Source organism: Anomaloglossus baeobatrachus, chromosome 7 (genome assembly GCF_048569485.1).
Source record: "Anomaloglossus baeobatrachus isolate aAnoBae1 chromosome 7, aAnoBae1.hap1, whole genome shotgun sequence".
In the NCBI taxonomy this organism is placed as follows: Eukaryota; Metazoa; Chordata; class Amphibia; order Anura; family Aromobatidae; genus Anomaloglossus; species Anomaloglossus baeobatrachus.
Window position 1 is genome coordinate 225,811,300 of NC_134359.1, and position 23,310 is coordinate 225,834,609.

The following is a 23,310-nucleotide window of genomic DNA, read 5'->3' on the forward strand; positions in this document are numbered from 1 at the left end:
AAAGCCAAAGGAATGGCCGATGCTCAGGCCAGAGACGATGAGGAGGTTGTCCACGAGTCCTCCAGGAGCTCGACGCCAGAAAACAGCTCTGCAGAGGACATTGCACAACCGGGCACTGCTGGACAAGATGAGGAGCAGCTCGCCCAAGGGTCCTCAATGAGCCAGACGCCAGCCCTCCGCTCTGCAATGGACAGTGAAGCACCAGGCTCCGCAGCGGGCCGCAGATCACCACGTGCCATTCCACCGAGCCTGGGAGGCTCGGATAGCCTTCTTCAAATGGCTATGGCCCTACGCCAGGCTGGAGACCGGGAGGGCTACAAGGAACTCATGGCCGAGCGTGAGCGGCAAGCAGCGCGTGAAGAGCGCCAGGCAGAGCGTGACTACCAGCTGCAGCTAGCTCAGCTCCGGCCCTCATCAGCCACACGTGACCTTCAAGACACCAAACTTCCAAAGGTCCGTGTTGAGGACTTCCCAGTGCTGGAGAAGGATGGAGACTTGGACTCTTTCTTGACTGCTTTTGAACGGACTTGCTTGCAGCACCATCTGAACAAGGACCAGTGGGCCAAATACCTGACCCCCCGTTTAAGGGGTAAGGCCCTGGATGTCCTTGGGGACTTGCCTGCTGAGGCAGATCAGGGCTACGACACCATCAAGCGGGCCCTGATCCAACAGTACAACCTCACTCCAGAGTCCTACCGCAAGAAGTTCCGGAGCCTACAGAAGGGACCAAAGGACTCCTGGGCTGACCACCGGCGGGCACTTGCCCGAGCTGCCGACCACTGGACCCAAGGCCTGCAGCTTTCCACCGGACCGGAGATCCTGGACTTGTTCATCACGGAGCAACTCTTGTGGAACTGCCCTGAGGATCTCCGCCAGTTCATCCGAGACCAGAAGCCAAAGGGGTCCACGGCTACAGCTGCCCTTGCCGATGACTACACCAACAACCGGGCCCCTGAGGCCAGGAGAGCGGCCACCAGCAGCACCTGGAGAGGGGGTAAGATGAATTCGGCGACTGCCCCACCTGCCCCTAGACTGCAGGGGGTGTCCCCCTCAACTCCCCTCTCCAGGCCCGTGGCGGAACCAAGACGGTGCCACCAGTGCAACCTACCTGGACACTTCAAGGCCATGTGCCCTCAGCGTCCCAAGGCCCCGGCTCCGTCCCCGTCCCAAGGGCCGCCCAAGGTGTATTGTGTGGGTGGGGGTGGTGGTAGGTCCCTGGACAGCTTCCAACCTGTCACCGTCGGCCAGTCTGTGACCATAGGACTGCGAGACAGCGCCTCGGAGGTGACTCTGGTGCGGCCTGAGATGGTGTCCCCCCAAGACTTGATCCCTGGAAAAACCCTCGCTGTCTCCGGGATTGGAGGCATTGACCCGGCGCTGCCTGTTGCTGACATTTATGTGGACTGGGGCGCAGGGCGAGGGGTGAGGGAGGTGGGGGTAACTGATCGGATCCCTGCAAACGTGCTACTTGGGACAGATTTGGGGCAGATAACCTCCCAGTTTGGGCCCCAACCAAGGGCTGAACCTTCAGCCCGTACTGACATGACTCCTAACAATGTTAATGTGTTATCTATGAATGATGTAAGGGAGGAGGGAGTGAACTCTGATATTTCTGCTTGCACAGACACCATAGACACACACGCAGCTGCAGCTGTGACAGGGGAGGGGGTCAGAGAAAGGTGTGACAATGCCTCTACAAGTAACCAGCCTGTGAGCTGGGATCTGCTGCCCTCTGCAGGGATAAGCAGAGAGCAGGGTGCTGCAGGGGGAGGACCAGTGTGTGGGGTGGGGGCTACCACAGCAAATGTGGGGTCCCCAGAGATTTCACAGCGGGGTTCTGTTGCTGCAGGGGGGGAACAGGCAGGTGAGATTGGGGCCGGTCCAGGAGCGGAAGTGCTCCCAGGTAAGATCTCGGTGCAGGGTTCCCCCACAACCGGGGTGTCAGGAAGCCAGGTAGGTCTGCCTGAACCGGCGACTTGGTCAGGAACGGAGGAGGAGCAGGCACGACCCACGGTCGCAGCGGCTGTGGCCGCTGTCACCCGCAGTGGGAGTGCTGGAAGCCAAGGGGCCTCCCGGAGGTCCGATAGCTCTTCCCCTTCTGACCAAGTGGCAGCCGAGTCAGGTGGAGGCCAGGACACAGGTCCCGGGGTACTGACCGAAGATGTGACAGTCTCGTCGATTCTGGCCACATCTAGTCAGGGGTTTCAGGCAGCGTTAGAAGCTGACGACAGCCTGAAAGCTCTAAAGGAGCAGGCGGCACAGCCTCCCTCGGACTCGGACCCGGAGCGAGTGGTCTGGGACCAAGGACGGCTGTACCGGGCCACGGTCCAGCAGGGTTCACCGGAGGCGTGGCCCAGGGACCGACAGTTGGTGGTACCCTATCCGTTCCGGACGGAGTTGTTGCGGATCGCACATGAGATTCCGATGGCCGGACACCTAGGGATCGCTAAGACCAAGGCCAGGTTAAACCAGCATTTCTACTGGCCAAAAATGGGGGCCGATGTGGCTGCCTACTGCCGTTCGTGTGAAACCTGTCAGAGAGTGGGGAAGGCGGGGCCACGCCCCAAAGCCCCACTGGTATCTCTGCCAATCATCGATGAGCCTTTCAGGAGGGTGGCTGTGGATCTGGTCGGCCCGCTGGCCATCCCCAGCAGCTCCGGGAAACGCTTCATACTGACGGTAGTGGACTATGCCACCCGGTACCCAGAAGCAGTGGCCTTGTCGTCCATTCGGGCTGACAAGGTGGCCACCGCATTGCTGGAGATTTTCTCCCGAGTGGGTTTTCCCCAGGAAATGCTCACTGACCGGGGGACCCAATTCATGTCCCAGCTGATGGAGGCCCTCTGTAAGCAAGTCCAGGTGCGACATCTGGTGGCCAGCCCGTACCATCCACAGACTAATGGCCTGTGCGAGCGGTTCAATGGCACCTTAAAGCAGATGCTTAAGATGTTGGTCGACTCCCATGGGCGTGACTGGGAGCGGTATCTCCCACACCTGTTATTTGCTTGCCGGGAGGTTCCACAGGCCTCAACAGGATTCTCACCGTTTGAGCTCCTGTACGGGCGACGTGTGCGGGGCCCCCTGGCTCTGGTGAAAGAGGCTTGGGAAGGGGATTTGGCCACCCCTGGAGTGTCGGTTATCGAGTGTGTCATGCGCTTCCGGGACAAAATGCAGGCCTTGACGCAACTGGTACACGACAATATGGCTCAAGCCCAGGCCGATCAGAAGCGTTGGTACGACCAGAACGCTTGTGAGAGGACCTACCAAGTGGGTCAAAAGGTGTGGGTACTGGTCCCCGTACCACAGGACAAGCTTCAGGCAGCCTGGGAAGGCCCATACCTCGTGTACCAGCAGCTCAACCCTGTGACGTACCTGGTCACCCTGGACCCTGCCCGTGGAAGGCGGAAGCCCTTCCATGTGAACATGATGAAGGCACATCATGAGCGGGAGGCATGTGCGCTCCCCGTGTGCAACCTGCCCGAGGAGGGAGAAGCGGAAACCCTCTTGGATATGCTAGCCCAGGTTAGGGCAGGCGGATCCATTGAGGATGTGGAGGTTGGCCACCAGCTCTTGGAGGACCAACGGTCCCAGCTGTGGGCCACCCTACACCCCTTCCGGGGGTTGTTTACCAACCAGCCCGGAAGGACTGACTTGGCTGTCCATCACGTGGACACTGGGGATCATCCCCCGATCCGGCGTTCAGCATATCGGGTCTCCCTGGAGGTGCAGCAACACATGCGCCAGGAGATTGACGAGATGCTGAAGCTGGGGGTGATCCAGGCATCCAACAGCGCTTGGGCCTCGCCTGTAGTCCTCGTCCCTAAGAAGGACCGAACCACGCGGTTCTGCGTGGACTACAGGGGGCTCAATGCGGTCACGGTCGCCGATGCGTACCCAATGCCACGCATCGATGACCTGCTCGATCAGTTGGCCGGGGCTCAGTACCTGACCATCATGGATCTGAGCCGGGGATATTGGCAGATCCCCCTGACTCGCAAGGCCAGGGAACGCTCTGCCTTTATTACCCCATTTGGACTGTACGAGTCCACGGTGATGCCATTCGGGATGAGGAATGCCCCTGCCACTTTCCAGCGGATGGTCAACACCCTGCTCAAGGGACTTGAAGGGTACGCGGCCGCGTACCTAGATGACATTGCCGTCTTCAGTCCCACCTGGGAGGACCACCTAGAGCATCTAGCACAGGTGCTCAGGCGGATCCACCGGGCAGGTTTGACCATCAAGCCGGGAAAGTGTCAGCTGGCCATGAGCGAGGTCCAGTACCTCGGTCACCGGGTAGGTGGGGGAACGCTGAAGCCCGAGCCTGAGAAAGTGGAGGCCATCGCATCCTGGCCCACCCCCAGGACCAAGAAGCAGGTGATGTCCTTCTTGGGGTCTTCTTGGGGACCGCTGGGTACTATAGGAGGTTTGTTCCATGCTATAGTAGCCTGGCAAAGCCCTTGACGGACCTCACCAAGAAGAAGCTGCCCTCTGCAGTCGATTGGACAGTGGACTGCGAGACAGCCTTCCGGGCCCTAAAGGACGCCCTGTCCAGCCCGCCCGTGCTACAGGCAGCCGACTTCACGCGGCCGTTTGTAGTACAGACCGACGCCAGTGACTTCGGCCTCGGTGCGGTGCTCAGCCAGGTGGACTCTGCGAGCCAAGAGCACCCAGTCTTGTACCTGAGCAGGAAGCTGTTACCAAGGGAAGTGGCCTATTCTACAATGGAGAAGGAGTGCCTGGCCATAGTGTGGGCCCTGCAGCGTCTGCAACCCTATCTATACGGGCGCCACTTCATCGTGGAGACGGACCACAATCCCCTCAGCTGGTTGCACACCGTCTCTGGGACGAATGGGCGATTGTTGCGATGGAGCCTTGCGCTCCAGCAATACGACTTCACCATTCGCCACAAAAGGGGCCGTGACCACGGTAACGCAGACGGGCTGTCCCGACAAGGAGAGGTCGCGGACGGGCGCACGGGGGGAACACCGGAGTGTGCTGCCCCCTAGCGCCCTCAAAAGGGGGGAGGTGTGAGGTAAATCCTGGGATATGAAGAGGAATTATGACTAGAAGTCATAATTGCTCTCATCACTCCCTGGCAGTGCCCCCCTCCCTCCTTGTTCCCAAATGTCCAGCATCTGTGAAGGTGTCACATCCCACTTACACCTCCAACAGCCATCTCCTCTGATATGGAGATGAGATGATGTGAGGACAATGGACCCAGGATGACTCCCTGCCGTCACCCTGTAACAAGAGTTGTATCTCATTAGCAAGGCTTGGAAGTAGCCAGACAGAACGACTCCAGTAAAAAATGGTTCATATCTCGCAAGCCATATCTCCGATAAATATGGCAACCATAAAAATGGTGTTTGCACAGGCGGACGATGCTGGCACACCTTTTTTATGGAAGGGGGAGCTTGGGAAATACCCCAGGCGTGATATCAGCCATATGGGAACTCGTAGACAGGTCATGAGTCCCCTCGTTCTGTAGCTAAATTCATAACTGTCACAATGAGAGCATTGGCGTCCGCCTACGACGCTCCCAGGCAAAGTTATGGCCAATATCCCCTTTGCTGGATAATTCTGATCCATGCAGGGGGAGTGGCAGTGCTTCCCTGTGAGGTCACTAAGGTAGGAGGGGACCTGGATCTGCCCAGGTTGATAACCCTACTTCGGCCATTTTCCAGTGTTCTTCTCGCTGGGGGCACGTGTAGGAAACATCTGTGGGAGTTCCTGGAAACCTGGTCTACAGCGCCCCCCTGTGGCCAGACGCACAAGGTAACTGATTGAATTGCATACCTGTTTGTAAAACATGCTTTATCTGTAACTGTACTCTGACATAACTGTATATTCTGTAGATTCCCTATTGTATATATTGTAGTTTCTAGTGTGCTTTAGGCGATTAAATTATATAATTAATCTTGGGCTGTTCTGTTATCTCGATCTTGAATCCCACGTCTGTGTGTTCGGCTAATAGTTACCGTGAAGCGGTTGGTGGCAGCGAGTTGTGCCAAGGATTATTGTGGGGAGGCCAGTGAGATTCGGGAAGATATTATATATTCCGCCCGCGGAGGTCGGGGGAATATATACCCTCCTCTCACCGGGGACCCTTCAATAATCGGCATAAGTAGTATAGCGGCCTCCTTGCTTATTGTCGGGCAATTCCCATAATTGGCCTGACTATAAGAGGGGCGCTAGAGAGCGCGTCACGTGCTCTGTCTGTCGGTCGGGAGGTATAAAGGAGGGGTGACCCCCCCTTGCTACCCCCCGATTGTGACGTACTGGTAGCCAGCGCGGGGGATTTCTGAGTGACCCCCCGGTGGTTTGTGACACACCTCTGTTTGTATATATTGCATACTGTAGCAGTTTAATCACTGTGCTTCTTTTAATTGTTGATTTTAATTACATGTTGTTTGTCCTTTATAGTAATACCTCTGTGGTTGAAGATCTGCCATATATCCCCTTGTTGCTCTGTATCTTCGAATGCCTGGCGGGATCTGGAATTAGAATTGGACGGCCTCCTCTGATTCAGGAAGACAGCATACGATGTTTACGTATCCATCAATTTTGTATTCAATATGGACGCAGTTGTTTGATGGCAATATGCCCATAGTTCCCTTTTAACTTAGGAAGACAGTACACTGTGTTTATGTATACATCCATTTTGTATTTAATAGGGACGCAGGTGTATGATCATAATATGCCCTTGATGTTATTTCTACAATGTATTGGATTTCATCTGTACTTTTGTTTCCCCTTCTATGTATATTATTCTCCCATGGGACCTGTCCCCTATCTTAATATATATATATCCACGAGTAATAGATTATATTTTACATAGAGTCATATCTGGGTGGGTCTGAACGGAGTACATGGGATTTTGCGGAATGATGTACATAGCATGTTAGGCTGTCATAAGTCTCTGCCAGCAAACGTATATAATATGCCTCTGTTTGATCCTTTTTGTCCTGCTCTCCGATCCGTCCCCCTGTAGTGACATATTTGCGCTCAGGCTGCGGGCGTGACGCTTGGGTGCATATACCCGGCGGCTCCTTTTGCGGCTCTGCGCATGCGTGAATGACGTCACGGAGCTTTTTGCTCCGGCGCATGCGCGGACTGCCGTGTCGAGCCGCCGGGTGTATGTGATTAATACCTGAGCCTCGCCGCAGGTGAGCGCTATTCAAACGTCACAGGAGGGCGGACGGGGATGGATCCTGGAGGTATTTATGGGCACAAGGTGGCGGCTTACAGACAATGTGTAACGGCCCTTGAGAAAGGTTGCCGAAAAGCGCTTCGGGCTCGTGATCCTGGATACACCCCCAGCCGTCTGATCTATCCGGTACGTTTCTGATACAACTGATCACTGCAAGTTTTGCCTTTTACTCTATTTACTTGAATGATTCTTGACAGTGGTTGTTACCTTACCTTATTACGGTGTACCTGATTGTCAGACCCCTGGGGGGGCTGTATTGTAGTTTTCCTGCATCATATGGGTTTATCCCTGACTATTTACCTCTGCTATGAGTGAGTACATTGTGAAAAGTAATGCAGGTATATTATCTATGTTGTATCTGGATCACCACACAGTAGGACTACTTTTTTAGCCTTTATATTGTATTAGCATTTCACTTTGTGTGTTGGTGATTGTTTTAACTAATTTTCAATAAAGTGAGCATAATTTAACTCCGTTGTGCAGATACCGGGTGGCGATACATCCATCACCGGCACTCACACCAGATACCGGGCGGGAATACATCCATCACCTGCACTCACACCAGATACCGGGCGGCGATACATCCATCACCCTCACTCCCACCAGATACCGGGCGGCGATACATCCATCAGCCGCACTCACACAATATACCGGGCGGCGATACATCCATCACCCGCACTAACACCTGATACCGGGGCGGCGATACATCCATCACCCGCACTAACACCTGATACCGGGGCGGCGATACATCCATCACCGGCACTCACACCGGATACCGGGCGGCGATACATCCATCACCGGCACTCACACCAGATACCGGGCGGCGATACATCCATCACCCGCACTCACACCGGATACCGGGCGGCGATACATCCATCACCCGCACTCACACCAGATACCGGGCGGCGATACACCCATCACCCGCACTCACACCAGATACCGGGCAATACATCCATCACCCGCACTCACACCAGATACCGGGCGGCAATACATCCATCACCCGCACTCACACCAGATACCGGGTGGCGATACATCCATCACCCGCACTCACACCAGATACCGGGCGGTGATACATCCATCACCCGCACTCACTCCAGATACCGGGCGGCGATACATCCATCACCCGCACTCACACCGGATACCGGGCGGCGATACATCCATCACCGGCACTCACACCAGATACCGGGCGACGATACATCCATCACCCGCACTCACTCCAGACACCGGGCGGCGATACATACATCACCCGCACTCACACCGGATACCGGGCGGCGATACATCCATCACCCGCACTAACACCTGATACCGGGTGGCGATACATCCATCACCGGCACTCACACCAGATACCGGGCGGCGATACATCAATCACCCGCACTCACACCAGATACCAGGCGGCGATACATCCATCACCGGCACTCACACCAGATACCGAGCGGTGATACATCCATCACCCGCACTCACACCAGATACCGGGCAGCGATACATCCATCACCCGCACTAACACCTGATACCGGCGGCGATACATCCATCACCTGCACTCACTCCAGATACCGGGCGGCGATACATCCATCACCCGCACTCACACCAGATACCGGGCGGCAATACATCCATCACCCGCACTCACACCAGATACCGGGTGGCGATACATCCATCACCCGCACTCACACCAGATACCGGGCGGCGATACACCCATCACCCGCACTCACACCAGATACCGGGCGGAGATACATCCATCACCCGCACTCACACCAGATACCGGGCGGCAATACATCCATCACCCGCACTCACACCAGATACCGGGTGGCGATACATCCATCACCCGCACTCACACCAGATACCGGGCGGCGATACACCCATCACCCGCACTCACACCAGATACCGGGCGGCGATACATCCATCACCTGTACTCACACCCATGGCCGGCTGTAGGCATGAGCGACTTGTGCAATCGATGGCCATGCTTCAGGGGGGGGCGCCGCAGAGAGGTAAGAAGTAAATTTCCTGCCTCCTCTGGTCCCAGCATTGCGTTTTTACTGTAACCGCCGCCGCGCGGGCAGCGGGCTTTGTTGAGAGGAGCCGTAGGGAGACCCTATGTTTCAAGCTAAACGTACTGTCTCTAGCATCGCCTCTCCATCCCTTTCTTGAAGCTTGGCAACCGGGCGCCAGCTGCCTCTCTGTGCAGGCGGATGGCCGCCTCTCTGTGCAGGCGGCCCGCCGCCTCAGTGTGCGGGCGGCCCTCTGCCTGTCTGTGCGGGCGGCCGGCCGCCTCACTGTGCGGGCGGCCCGCCGCCTCTCTGTGCGAACGACCTGCCGCCTCACTGTGGCTGCCTGCGTCTCCGTGCTGGAGGCCCGCCGGCTGCCTGCCTCTCCGTGCTGGAGGCCCGCCGGCTGCCTGCCTCTCCGTGCTGGAGGCCCGCCGGCTGCCTGCCTCTCCATGCTGGAGGCCCGCCGGCTGCCTGCCTCTTCGTGCTGGAGGCCCGCCGGCTGCCTGCCTATCCGTGCTGGAGGCCCGCCGGCTGCCTGTCTCTCCGTGCTGGAGGCCCCCTGACTGCCTCTCCATACTGGAGGCCCCCCAGGCTGCCTGCCTCTCCGTGCTGGAGGCCCCCAGGCTGCCTGCCTCTCCGTGCTGGAGGCCCCCAGGCTGCCTGCCTCTCTGTGCTGGAGGCCCGCCGGCTGCCTGCCTCTCCGTGCTGGAGGCCCGCCGGCTGCTTGCCTATCCCCGCTGGAGGCCCGCCGGCTGCCTGCCTATCCGTGCTGGAGGCCCGCCGGCTGCCTGTTTCTCCATGCTGGAGGCCCCCTGACTGCCTGCCTCTCCGTGCTGGACGCCCCCAGGCTGCCTGCCTCTCCGTGCTGGAGGCCCCCAGGCTGCCTGCCTCTCCGTGCTGGAGGCCCCCAGGCTGCCTACCTCTCCGTGCTGGAGGCCCCCAGGCTGCGTGCTTCTCCGTGCTGGAGGCCCGCCGGCTGCCTGCCTCTCCGTGCTGGAGGCCCGCCGGCTGCTTGCCTATCCCTGCCGGAGGCACACCGGCTGCCTGCCTATCCATGCTGGAGGCCCGCCGGCTGCCTGTCTCTCCGTGCTGGAGGCCCCCTGACTGCCTGCCTCTCCGTGCTGGAGGCCCCCAGGCTGCCTGCCTCTCCGTGCTGGAGGCCCCCAGGCTGCCTGCCTCTCCGTGCTGGAGGCCCCCAGGCTGCCTGCCTCTTCGTGCTGGAGGCCCCCAGGCTGCCTGCCTCTCCGTGCTGGAGGCCCGCCGGGTGCCTGCCTCTCCGTGCTGGAGGCCCACCGGGTGCCTGCCTCTCCGTGCTGGAGGCCCGCCGGCTGGATATCTGTCTGTGTGGGCGTGTAGCAGGCTGTGTGGAGGCTCCCCTGCTGCGTGTAGGAGGCTGTGTAGGGGGTCCTGCTGCATGTAGGAGGCTGTGTGGGGGCTCCTGCTGCGTGTAGGAGGCAGTGTGGGGGCTCCTGCTGCGTGTAGGAGGCAGTGTGGGAGCTCCTGCTATGTGTAGGAGGTTGTGTGGGGGCTCCTGCAGGTATTTGCATATAGTTGTAGTGTGGCCTTTAGATATAACTCCTGTGGACCCCAGACACCCCAGTCTGACCCTGCATTCATCTATCTTTTATATAGTATCTACTGTATGTGTGCCATGTATATGGTGTAATTTATGCAGTGGCAAAATGACGGGGCCTGTGGGTGATGGGGGCCATTGCTATTTCCTTGGATGCATGGTTGAACACCACTGAGGACTGGATGGCCACTGGCTCCCTGTATCGCCCTTGCTCTGCAGCTGTGGGTCCCAGATAGGTGTAATGACATCAGGGGGAGCCTGTGATGTGATGCCAGTGGGCCCAGCAGCTGCGGCCAGAGTGGGTGCAGAGCATATGTAGGGGGTAATATATATATATGTATATATATATATATATATATATATATATATATACATATATATATATATATATATATTATACACCCTACATATGCCCTGTACCTATCACATGTAATGTAATGTAATTCTGAATATTGACCTGCCATATCCTAAAGGTGTGTAATATGTGCTCTGTTAGGATTTCACTTGCTGATACGAGTGGTAGTTAGCTGATCGCTCACATGTGATTTGCAACGTGTGGTCATCTGCCAAATGACGTCTCCTCCTGTTTTTCTCAAATTGAAAATTATAACAATGAGAGAGGCAGGAGGAGACATCATTCAGCAGATGACCCCGAGTCTGCCAATCACTGGTGAGCGATCACATGACCACTCAGATTGGCAAGTGAAATCCTAGCCGTATATTATATATAGTGATGAGCGAGTACTAAAATGCTCGGGAGCTCGAGGCTCGGGCCGAGCATCTAAAAATACTCGTGTACTCGGCCCGAGCACCGAGCCCAATGTTATCCTATGGGAGACCCGAGTATTATTCTGAAATGACCCCCGGCAGCATGTAGAAACCATAAAACTGTAAATTTTAAAAAAAAAACGTGCGTGTGTGTGTAAGCGTGCATATATATATACACGCGGAGTGGAGTGCGGGAAGGGCCGTAGCCGAGCGGGGAAGTGTCGGGCTAAAGGCACGGTCATGCTGTGCGGGCCGGCCAATCACTGCAATTCCACAAGTAACAGGGCTGTGGCATTGCAGTGGTCTGCCAGCCAATCCCTGCATAAGGGATGGCTGTAAAAAGAGCGCCAACATGAAGACCACGAGTACAGCACGAGTATCGCGAAATTACTCGGTCCTCACCGAGTAGCCCGAGTACAGTGATACTCGTGCGAGTACCGAGTAGTGACAAGCATGCTCGCTCAACACTAATTATATACTTTGGGGATTCGACTAATCTGCAGAATGTCACACAGGGGAGACACTGGTCAGTGCAGGGCAGCAGAGCAGGGAGAAGCCGCCGGGGACCGGCCTCCCGGACTCCTCATCCTGGTTGCATCGTCCCCGGACAGATCTTAAATGTGTTTTATTTGAAACGCGGCAGCATCAGAGTAAAATATACACAACTGCAATAATGGAGCCGATGTCTGATTCCTTCCACCCGGGGGTCGTGCAGAGGAATCAGCGGTCAGAGAACTTATGCTGTAACAAAATAACATTGGAGTCTCATACGTGACATGGCGTCACTGCCGTCTCCACATCACATGGAATGGTTTAGTGTAGGTATGAAGGTCTGTCAATATAATGCATCGCCAGCAGCTGAGGTGTATTATGAGGATCCGCAGCAGCTGAGATGTGTATTATGGGGTTCTGCAGCAGCTGAGGTGTATTATGAGGAGCTGCAGCAGCTGAGATGTGTATTATGGGGTTCTGCAGCAGCTGAGGTGTATTATGAGGAGCTGCAGCAGCTGAGATGTGTATTAGGCTATGTGCGCACGTAGCGTTCTGCCCTGCAGAAATTTCTGCGGCGATTTGAACAGCACACGTGCACTTCAAATCACTGCAGAATGAGTCCGTAATGAAAAAAAAAAGCCGATTCCATGCGCTCTGACTGCAGCCCCTCCATAGACAGAGCGGGGGCTGCATGCAGAGCGCAGAAAAGAAGTGACATGTCACTTCTTAGAACTCGCGCTTTGGGCAGCAGCCGAAGCGCTGCGCTCTAATACGCCACGTGCGCACGTCTCCTGCATAATCTTCATAGATTATGCAGGGGACGCAGGATGCATGCAGTTACGCTGCGGTGCAGATCGCAGCGTAACTGCATGCAAATACGCAACGTGCGGACATAGCCTTATGGGGTTCTGCAGCAGCTGAGGTGTATTATGAGATTCTGCAGCAGCTGAAATCTGTATAATGAGGTTCTGCAGCATAGAAGGTGTGTATGATGAGGTTCTGCAGCAATTCAGATGTGAATGATGATGTTCTGCAGCAGCTGAGGTGTGTATTATGAAAGTCTGCAGAATATCACGATTCAGCGCGGATTTATCTTACAAATTTTCCAACACAATTATTTGCAGCATTGCCAGCAGGTGTGAGCCCAAACTGGTTAATAATTGGATTACAGTATATATGCCATAGTTCTTCCATACACAGGGCCTCTCGCTCATGGTGTGTATGTGGTACTGCAGCTTAGTCTATTCAGGTCAGTAGAGCTGAGAGGCAGTGAGTGACACATACACCGCACTCCTCGTCCTTATGGTGTGTATGTGGTACTGCACCTCAGTATGTTCAGGTCATTGGAGCTGAGAAGCAGTGACACATATAACCTGAGGACTCTTTAATACATAGAAAGCAGAGATTTTTTTTCTAATTTCGCACATTCCCCTTTAACATTTGTATTTTGGACTTTTTGGTCCAGAGTACACGCAGCATCGGCCGCCGGCTCCATCGTGCATTATCTGGCATCATCCTGTACTTTTATCCTCAGGATTTGTATAGTAGATGCTGATCCCACCAATGGGGCCACGACCTGCGCCGCTCTAAAGGGGGCTTTACACGGTAGAGATATCGCTAGCAATTTGTAGCGATAGCGAGCGTGTAAGTACCCGACCCTGTCGCGCATGCGATTGATTGTAATCGCTGCCGTAGCGAACATTATCGCTACGGCAGCATCACACATACTTACCTGGTCGGTGGTGTCGCTGTGACTGCTTAACAATCCCTCCCTCAAGGGGGGAGGGATGTTCGTCATCACAGCGACGTCACCGCAACGTCACTAAGCGGCCGGCCAATCAAAGCGGAGGGGCGGAGATGAGCAGGACGTAACATCCCGCCCACCTCCTTCCTTCCGCATTGGGGCCGGCGGCAGGTAAGGAGACGTTCCTCGCTCCTGCGGTGTCACACACAGCGATGTGTGCTGCCGCATGAGCGATGAACCACCTGGATAAACAACCCTTAACGATTTTTGAGTTTGGGACGACCTCTCCATGGTGAACGATTTTCACCATTTTTGAGGTCGCTTAAGGGCGCTGGTCAGTGTCACACGCTGCGATATCGTTAATGACGCCGGATGTGCGTCACTAACAACGTGACCCCGACGACTAAACATTAACGATATCGTAGCATGTAAAGCCTCCTTAAGTGTATAGAAATATATATCATCTCTCTATGAAGAGCGGCAGCGCCTCATTCTCCAGATACATGTGCGCCCCATTGGGGAGATCCGCATATTCCATCCATGATTTAATACGACATAAATGGTTGAAATCAGAAGACGTCTAAAAGAACGAGATCAAACATAGTGGATTTGAGGTGCAGATTCTCCAGCACAAATGTGGAGTATATTGTACATTTGAAGAGCTGAATTTTATTAAGATATAAAAAAAATTGTCTCCTGTCGTCATTTGTTTCCTGGGAAACTGAGTAAAAAATCAGTAGTGGGGGGCACCAAAGGGCAGTTTTGCACAGGACGCCATTCAGGCTAAGGCCGGCCCTTCTCATACCAAATACTGGGCGGCGATACATATATCACCCGCACTCACACCAGATACCAGGCAGCGATACATCAATCATCCGCACTCAGACCAGATACCGGGTGGCGATACATCCATCACCTGCACTCACACCAGATACCGTGCGGTGATACATCTATCACCCGCACTCACACCAGATACCGGGCGGCAATACATCCATCACCCGCATTCACACCAGATACCGGGTGGTGATACATACATCACCCGCACTCACAACAGATACCAGGCGGCGATACATCCATCACCCGCACTCACACCAGATACCGGCCGGAAATACATCCATCACCCGCACTCACACCAGATACCGGGCAGCGATACATCCATCACCCGCACTCACACCAGATACCGGGCGGCGATACATCCATCACCCGCACTCACTCCAGATACCGGCCAGCGATACATCCATCACCCGCACTCACACCAGATACCGGGCGGCGATACATCCATCACCCGCACTCACACCAGATACCGGGCGGCGATACATCCATCACCCGCACTCACACTAGATACCGGGCGGCGATACATCCATCACCCGCACTCACACCAGGGGGTATCGGCCATCACTTGTCCCATCAGGCAGCCCCTTTAGTGGAATTGATCACATATGTAACAGGAAATATCTTTCCATCTCCCAATCTCGCCCGTCCACAACAGCCCCTGAATATAGAGACATTGTTCTTCAGTGTTTTCAGGAACTGTCACCCAAGTCATAGAAATAAGGATCAAGTCCCTACAACCTCTGCTCCTCTTTTATAGGATTTTGATACATTTCAACAAAACGAAGATGTCAGCAGATGCCATTGATTGGCCTGGATCTTCTGCCAGCGTTGGACCAGGTAGTATCATCAGTCTGTGAGGGCCGACTGTTTCCTAGATTCAGGATTTCCACTTTAAAGGGGTTATCCAGGAATATTTCATTGTTACACTTTGGGCCTTTGAATTTGTCATCAGAAATCACCTATTATTTAAATCAGGTTTTTGTGTTCAATGTATTTTTTAATAATATTTGTCATTGTTTTTATTTTTTTATCCATATCCCAATCCTTAATAGAAACAGCACTTAAAAATCTTGCAGTTCTCACTGTGGCCACTGGGGATTTTGTTTTGTTTTTTTTTAGAGGGGGGGCTTTAGTCTCTAATGTGATCCTAATATCTGGTTGTTTCCTTTAGTTTACCTTACACCTGAGGAAAAACTAAGAAGATTGTCCTATTGTATGATGCTGCTACCGTCACCAATCTTCAAAAAGGAGGTCAGTGAGAAAACCAAGGGCAACATTGGTGCTTCTTTTATTATAAGGTGGTTGTGTATTCGGATGTTCCTATTAATCTTTGTAACTTAATTTCTTGTCTTTCCAGTGCCTGATGCCAACCAGCCCCGAGGCCCAGAAAATATATAGAGTTCGGCGAAAAGAACAGCCTGAGCCACCAAGGACAATCGATGTCAGAGGAAAAAGGAAGAGGCAAGAAGAATATGAAAAAAAAAAAGCTTGGAGAGAATTATGCGCCTACTTGGATGAAGAAGAAGAAGAATACATACCAAAAAAGTCGGTTAAGAAGATAAAACTGGACATCCACATCCCTGCAAGGAGGAGACAAGAAAGAAGGATCCAGCAGGACAACCGCCAATATATCAACTGGTTCTTGAGAGGAAGGAGAAATATCATATGGACCATCCTGCTGGGGCCTCAAAACTGAAACATCAAAGATGGCGGTGGCAAGTATAATATTAAGAACAATAATATGAGTGAGAATAAGAAAGTAGTAAAAATATGATGAAAATAACAGTAGTAATAGGTAGAGATGAGCGAACCGGTCCCGGTTCGGCTCGAGGTCGGTTCGCCGAACGGACCTCCCGTTCGAGTTCGGCTCGTCGAACGTTCGACGAACCGAACTCGAGCCAATAGGAAACAATGGCAGGCAATCACAAACACAGTAAAACACCTAGAAAACACCCTCAAAGGTGTCCAAAAGGTGACAAACAACTCAAACACATTGGAAAGTGACAAGGACATATACTCATGCGAAAACAAAACAGCTGGACAAGGAAAAAGAGGAGGACACACAGATATAGGCATGGCACGCCATTCTAAAATCATGTAAAACACCGCAAGGTGACTCCAAGCGGAGTCTCCCTTTTTTTCCAAAAATTGGGCCCCACACCCACCCACCCATTCAGTGGCAGCAGTTGGGCCCCAGTTGTACAATTCACAGCTAGATTTGCAGCAAGCACATTCAAAAATACGCCATTCTTATCCGTCCCCAGGATGACACCGGGGTAGGTAGCAAAGTCTTTCCTGATCCCAGCTCTGTTCATCTTGGCTTCTTTTAAAAACACAGCAAGCAAGGGTTACTCCAAGCGGAGTCTCCCTTTTTTCCAAAAATTGGGCCCCACACACACCCACCCATTCAGTGGCAGCACTTGTGCCCTAGTTGTACACTTCACAGCTAGATTTGCATCAAGCACATTCCAAAATACGCCATTCTTATCCGTCCCCAGGATGACACCGGGGTAGGTAGATAAAGTCTTTGCTGACCCATGACTTGTTCATCTTGGCTTCTTTTAAAAACAATGTAAGCAAGGGTTACTCCAAGCGGAGTCTCCCTTTTTTTCCAAAAATTGTGCCCCACACACACCCACCCATTCAGTGGCAGCACTTGTGCCCTAGTTGTACACTTCACAGCTACATTTGCATCAAGCACATTCCAAAATACGCCATTCTTATCCGTCCCCAGGATGACACCGGGGTAGGTAGATAAAGTCTTTGCTGACCCATGACTTGTTCATCTTGGCTTCTTTTAAAAACAATGTAAGCAAGGGTTACTCCAAGCGGAGTCTCCCTTTTTTTCCAAAAATTGTGCCCCACACACACCCACCCATTCAGTGGCAGCACTTGTGCCCTAGTTGTACACTTCACAGCTACATTTGCATCAAGCACATTCCAAAATACGCCATTCTTATCCGTCCCCAGGATGACACCGGGGTAGGTAGATAAAGTCTTTGCTGACCCATGACTTGTTCATCTTGGCTTCTTTTAAAAACAATGTAAGCAAGGGTTACTCCAAGCGGAGTCTCCCTTTTTTTCCAAAAATTGTGCCCCACACACACCCACCCATTCAGTGGCAGCACTTGTGCCCTAGTTGTACACTTCACAGCTACATTTGCATCAAGCACATTCCAAAATACGCCATTCTTATCCGTCCCCAGGATGACACCGGGGTAGGTAGCAAAGTCTTTCCTGATCCCAGCTCTGTTCATCTTGGCTTCTTTTAAAAACACAGCAAGCAAGGGTTACTCCAAGCGGAGTCTCCCTTTTTTTCCAAAAATTGGGCCCCACACACACCCACCCATTCAGTGGCAGCACTTGTGCCCTAGTTGTACACTTCACAGCTAGATTTGCATCAAGCACATTCCAAAATACGCCATTCTTATCCGTCCCCAGGATGACACCGGGGTAGGTAGATAAAGTCTTTGCTGACCCATGACTTGTTCATCTTGGCTTCTTTTAAAAACAATGTAAGCAAGGGTTACTCCAAGCGGAGTCTCCCTTTTTTTCCAAAAATTGTGCCCCACACACACCCACCCATTCAGTGGCAGCACTTGTGCCCTAGTTGTACACTTCACAGCTACATTTGCATCAAGCACATTCCAAAATACGCAATTCTTATCCGTCCCCAGGATGACACCGGGGTAGGTAGCAAAGTCTTTCCTGATCCCAGCTCTGTTCATCTTGGCTTCTTTTAAAAACACAGCAAGCAAGGGTTACTCCAAGCGGAGTCTCCCTTTTTTTCCAAAAATTGGGCCCCACACACACCCACCCATTCAGTGGCAGCACTTGTGCCCTAGTTGTACACTTCACAGCTACATTTGCATCAAGCACATTCCAAAATACGCCATTCTTATCCGTCCCCAGGATGACACCGGGGTAGGTAGATAAAGTCTTTGCTGACCCATGACTTGTTCATCTTGGCTTCTTTTAAAAACACAGCAAGCAAGGGTTACTCCAAGCGGAGTCTCCCTTTTTTCCAAAAATTGGGCCCCACACACACCCACCCATTCAGTAGCAGCACTTGTGCCCTAGTTGTACACTTCACAGCTACATTTGCATCAAGCACATTCCAAAATACGCCATTCTTATCCGTCCCCAGGATGACACCGGGGTAGGTAGCAAAGTCTTTCCTGATCCCAGCTCTGTTCATCTTGGCTTCTTTTAAAAACACAGCAAGCAAGGGTTACTCCAAGCGGAGTCTCCCTTTTTTTCCAAAAATTGGGCCCCACACACACCCACCCATTCAGTGGCAGCACTTGTGCCCTAGTTGTACACTTCACAGCTAGATTTGCATCAAGCACATTCCAAAATACGCCATTCTTATCCGTCCCCAGGATGACACCGGGGTAGGTAGATAAAGTCTTTGCTGACCCATGACTTGTTCATCTTGGCTTCTTTTAAAAACAATGTAAGCAAGGGTTACTCCAAGCGGAGTCTCCCTTTTTTTCCAAAAATTGTGCCCCACACACACCCACCCATTCAGTGGCAGCACTTGTGCCCTAGTTGTACACTTCACAGCTAGATTTGCATCAAGCACATTCCAAAATACGCCATTCTTATCCGTCCCCAGGATGACACCGGGGTAGGTAGCAAAGTCTTTCCTGATCCCAGCTCTGTTCATCTTGGCTTCTTTTAAAAACACAGCAAGCAAGGGTTACTCCAAGCGGAGTCTCCCTTTTTTTCCAAAAATTGGGCCCCACACACACCCACCCATTCAGTGGCAGCACTTGTGCCCTAGTTGTACACTTCACAGCTAGATTTGCATCAAGCACATTCCAAAATACGCCATTCTTATCCGTCCCCAGGATGACACCGGGGTAGGTAGATAAAGTCTTTGCTGACCCATGACTTGTTCATCTTGGCTTCTTTTAAAAACACAGCAAGCAAGGGTTACTCCAAGCGGAGTCTCCCTTTTTTTCCAAAAATTGGGCCCCACACACACCCACCCATTCAGTGGCAGCACTTGTGCCCTAGTTGTACACTTCACAGCTACATTTGCATCAAGCACATTCCAAAATACGCCATTCTTATCCGTCCCCAGGATGACACCGGGGTAGGTAGCAAAGTCTTTCCTGATCCCAGCTCTGTTCATCTTGGCTTCTTTTAAAAACACAGCAAGCAAGGGTTACTCCAAGCGGAGTCTCCCTTTTTTTCCAAAAATTGGGCCCCACACACACCCACCCATTCAGTGGCAGCACTTGTGCCCTAGTTGTACACTTCACAGCTAGATTTGCATCAAGCACATTCCAAAATACGCCATTCTTATCCGTCCCCAGGATGACACCGGGGTAGGTAGATAAAGTCTTTGCTGACCCATGACTTGTTCATCTTGGCTTCTTTTAAAAACAATGTAAGCAAGGGTTACTCCAAGCGGAGTCTCCCTTTTTTTCCAAAAATTGTGCCCCACACACACCCACCCATTCAGTGGCAGCACTTGTGCCCTAGTTGTACACTTCACAGCTACATTTGCATCAAGCACATTCCAAAATACGCCATTCTTATCCGTCCCCAGGATGACACCGGGGTAGGTAGCAAAGTCTTTCCTGATCCCAGCTCTGTTCATCTTGGCTTCTTTTAAAAACACAGCAAGCAAGGGTTACTCCAAGCGGAGTCTCCCTTTTTTTCCAAAAATTGGGCCCCACACACACCCACCCATTCAGTGGCAGCACTTGTGCCCTAGTTGTACACTTCACAGCTAGATTTGCATCAAGCACATTCCAAAATACGCCATTCTTATCCGTCCCCAGCATGACACCGGGGTAGGTAGCAAAGTCTTTCCTGATCCCAGCTCTGTTCATCTTGGCTTCTTTTAAAAACAATGTAAGCAAGGGTTACTCCAAGCGGAGTCTCCCTTTTTTCCAAAAATTGGGCCCCACACAGACACCTTATCAGTGGCAGCACTTGTGCCCTAGTTGCAAACAGGATGTTTTGATTTGCATCAAGCACATTCCAAATCAACAAGCATTTACTCTCCCCAGGATGACACAGGGGTAGTAAATTCCTTCTGGATCCATGACTTGTTCATTTTGATGAACGTCAGTCTGTCCACATTGTCACTGGACAGACGCGTGCGCTTATCTGTCAGCACACACCCAGCAGCACTGAAGACACGTTCAGAGACAACGCTGGCAGCTGGACACGACAAAATCTCCAAGGCGTAAGTTGCGAGCTCTGGCCATTTTTCTAGGTTTGAAGCCCAAAAGGAGCAAGGCTCCAGTTGCACAGTCATGGCATCGATGTTCATTTGGAGATACTCCTGTATCATCCTCTCCAGCCGTTGACTATGTGTCAGACTTGTTGTCTCTGGTGGCCTTGCAAAAGAGGGTCTAAAAAAATTATGAAAAGATTCCATAAAATTGCTGTTACCGGCACCAGATACGGTCCTACTGGTACGGGTAGACTGTTGAAGATGACGAGACCGTCCCATGTTTGTCAAGTTACAACTGGGAGATTCCCTCCCTGCACCTGCACGGTTGTTTGGTGGAAAAGCCGAGCTAAGATCGAGTAACAGCTTCTGCTGATACTCCTGCATACGTGCGTCCCTTTCTATGGCTGGAATTATGTCACAAAATTTGGACTTGTACCGGGGATCTAATAGTGTGGCAATCCAGTAGTCATCATCACTTCTAATTTTGACAATACGACTGTCATGTTGGAGGTGGTGCAACAAAAAGGCACTCATGTGTCTTGCGCAGCCATGCGGACCAAGTCCACGCTGTGTTTGTGGCATAGAGGTGCTACCCGTTCTTTCTTCCTCTGACATCTCCCCCCAACCTCTTTCAACTGAAATTTGACGAAGGTCTCCCTCATCCGCTGAGTCTTCCATGTCCATGGACAGTTCGTCCTCCATTTCTTCATGTTCTCCTGCACCTTGCTCAACATTTCGCCTGCTACTATGCGCCCTTGTCGATCCCTGTCCCCCATGGTCCCATGCCTGCTGCGTTGGTGATGATGAACGTCTGGACCTTGGTGATGTTGTTGTCCCTTGCGCATATGAATCCTCCTGTAGTTCCTCCCCTTCATGTTGTCCCACCCCCTGACTCCGAATAGTGTTTAGCGTGTGCTCCAGCATGTAAATGACTGGAATCGTCATGCTGATAATGGCATTGTCAGAGCTAAACATATTCGTCGCCATGTCGAAACTGTGCAGAAGGGTGCATAGGTCCTTGATCTGAGACCACTCCATCAGGGTGATCTGCCCCACCTCTGCATCTCGTTGGCCCAGGCTATACGTCATGACGTATTGCACCAGGGCTCTGCGGTGCTGCCACAGTCGCTGTAACATGTGGAGAGTTGAATTCCAGCGTGTCGCCACATCGCATTTCAGGCGATGAACCGGCAGGCCGAAAGACTTCTGGAGCGATGCAAGTCGCTCTGCTGCGGCGCTTGAACGGCGGAAGTGAGCTGACAGTTTTCGTGCCCTGTTCAGAAGGCCATCTAGGCCGGGATAGTGTGTTAAAAATTGCTGGACGACAAGGTTCAACACGTGAGCCATACAAGGTACGTGTGTCACCTTGCCCAGGCGAAGTGCCGCACCCAGGTTTGCAGCATTGTCGCACACGGCCTTACCAGACTGCAGGTTGAGTGGAGACAACCATTTATTAAACTCGGACCGCAGAGCTGACCACAACTCCTCAGCTGTGTGACTCTTATTCCCAAGACATGTCAAGCTAAAGACCGCCTGATGCCGTTGCGCTCTGCTGCCAGCATAGTAATGAGGGGTGCGTGATTCCTTCTGCGCAGTGAGAACGCTGGTGGCCTGACCAGGCAGGCTTGGGGCGGAGGTGGAGGACCCAGATGAGGTGGAGGATGCAGAAGCTGTGGCGGAACTTGGACAGACATAGGATTGACACACAAGTCGTGGGGACGGCAAGACTTGTGCAGCAGACCCTTCACCATCTATCACCATAGTTACCCAGTGCCCAGTCAGCGACATGTAACGTCCCTGTCCATGCTTACTGGTCCAAGTATCGGTGGTGAAATGCACCCGTTCACACACAGAGTTTCTCAAGGAAGCGGTGATGTTGTGTGCGACATGCTGGTGTAGCGCGGGCACACCTTTCTTAGAGAAGTAGTGGCGACTAGGCATCTGGTACTGGGGCACAGCGACAGACATAAGGTCTCTAAAATCCTGTGTGTCCACTAGGCGGAAAGGCAGCATTTCGGTAGCCAACAGCTTACAGAGGGATAGAGTCAACCTCTTAGCTTTGTCATGGGTCGGAGGAAGTGGCCTTTTATTTGACCACATCTGAGGGACAGAGATCTGGCTGCTGTGTGTAGACGGTGTTGAGTAGGGTGTCCCTGGAAAAATGCAGGTTTGTGAGGAAAGTGCAGGCGGAGACATGATGTTGCCTTGATCCAACGTTGGTGCTATCGATGTCTGAGAGAGCTGTACACACTCACTTGTTTCCCCTTCCAAACCAACTGACGACCTTACAAGCAAACTGCCTGTTGCGGTTACAGTGGTGGAAGTTTTGCGTGGAAAAACAGGTGTGACAGCTGTCCCCACAGTCCTAGAAGATGAAGAGCGCGCGGATGCACTGGAAGGGGCGGGCGGTGGATGGTTCGCTCCGCTAGGCCGCATTGCAGCACGGTGAGCTTCCCACCGGGACTTATGATATTTATTCATGTGACGATTCATGGAAGAAGTTGTCAA

The 23,310-nt window shown here is 52.7% G+C and overlaps 1 long non-coding RNA gene across 1 annotated transcript in view; it reads right to left on the minus strand.

The window, feature by feature from the left end:
* LOC142246089 (uncharacterized) overlaps positions 1–23,310 on the minus strand; it is a 60,137-nt gene that overhangs the window by 16,920 nt on the left and 19,907 nt on the right. Inside the window, exon 2 of the long non-coding RNA XR_012724866.1 lies at positions 16,145–16,298. This is a non-coding gene — a long non-coding RNA (uncharacterized LOC142246089). The remainder of the gene's footprint in view (positions 1–16,144; positions 16,299–23,310) is intronic.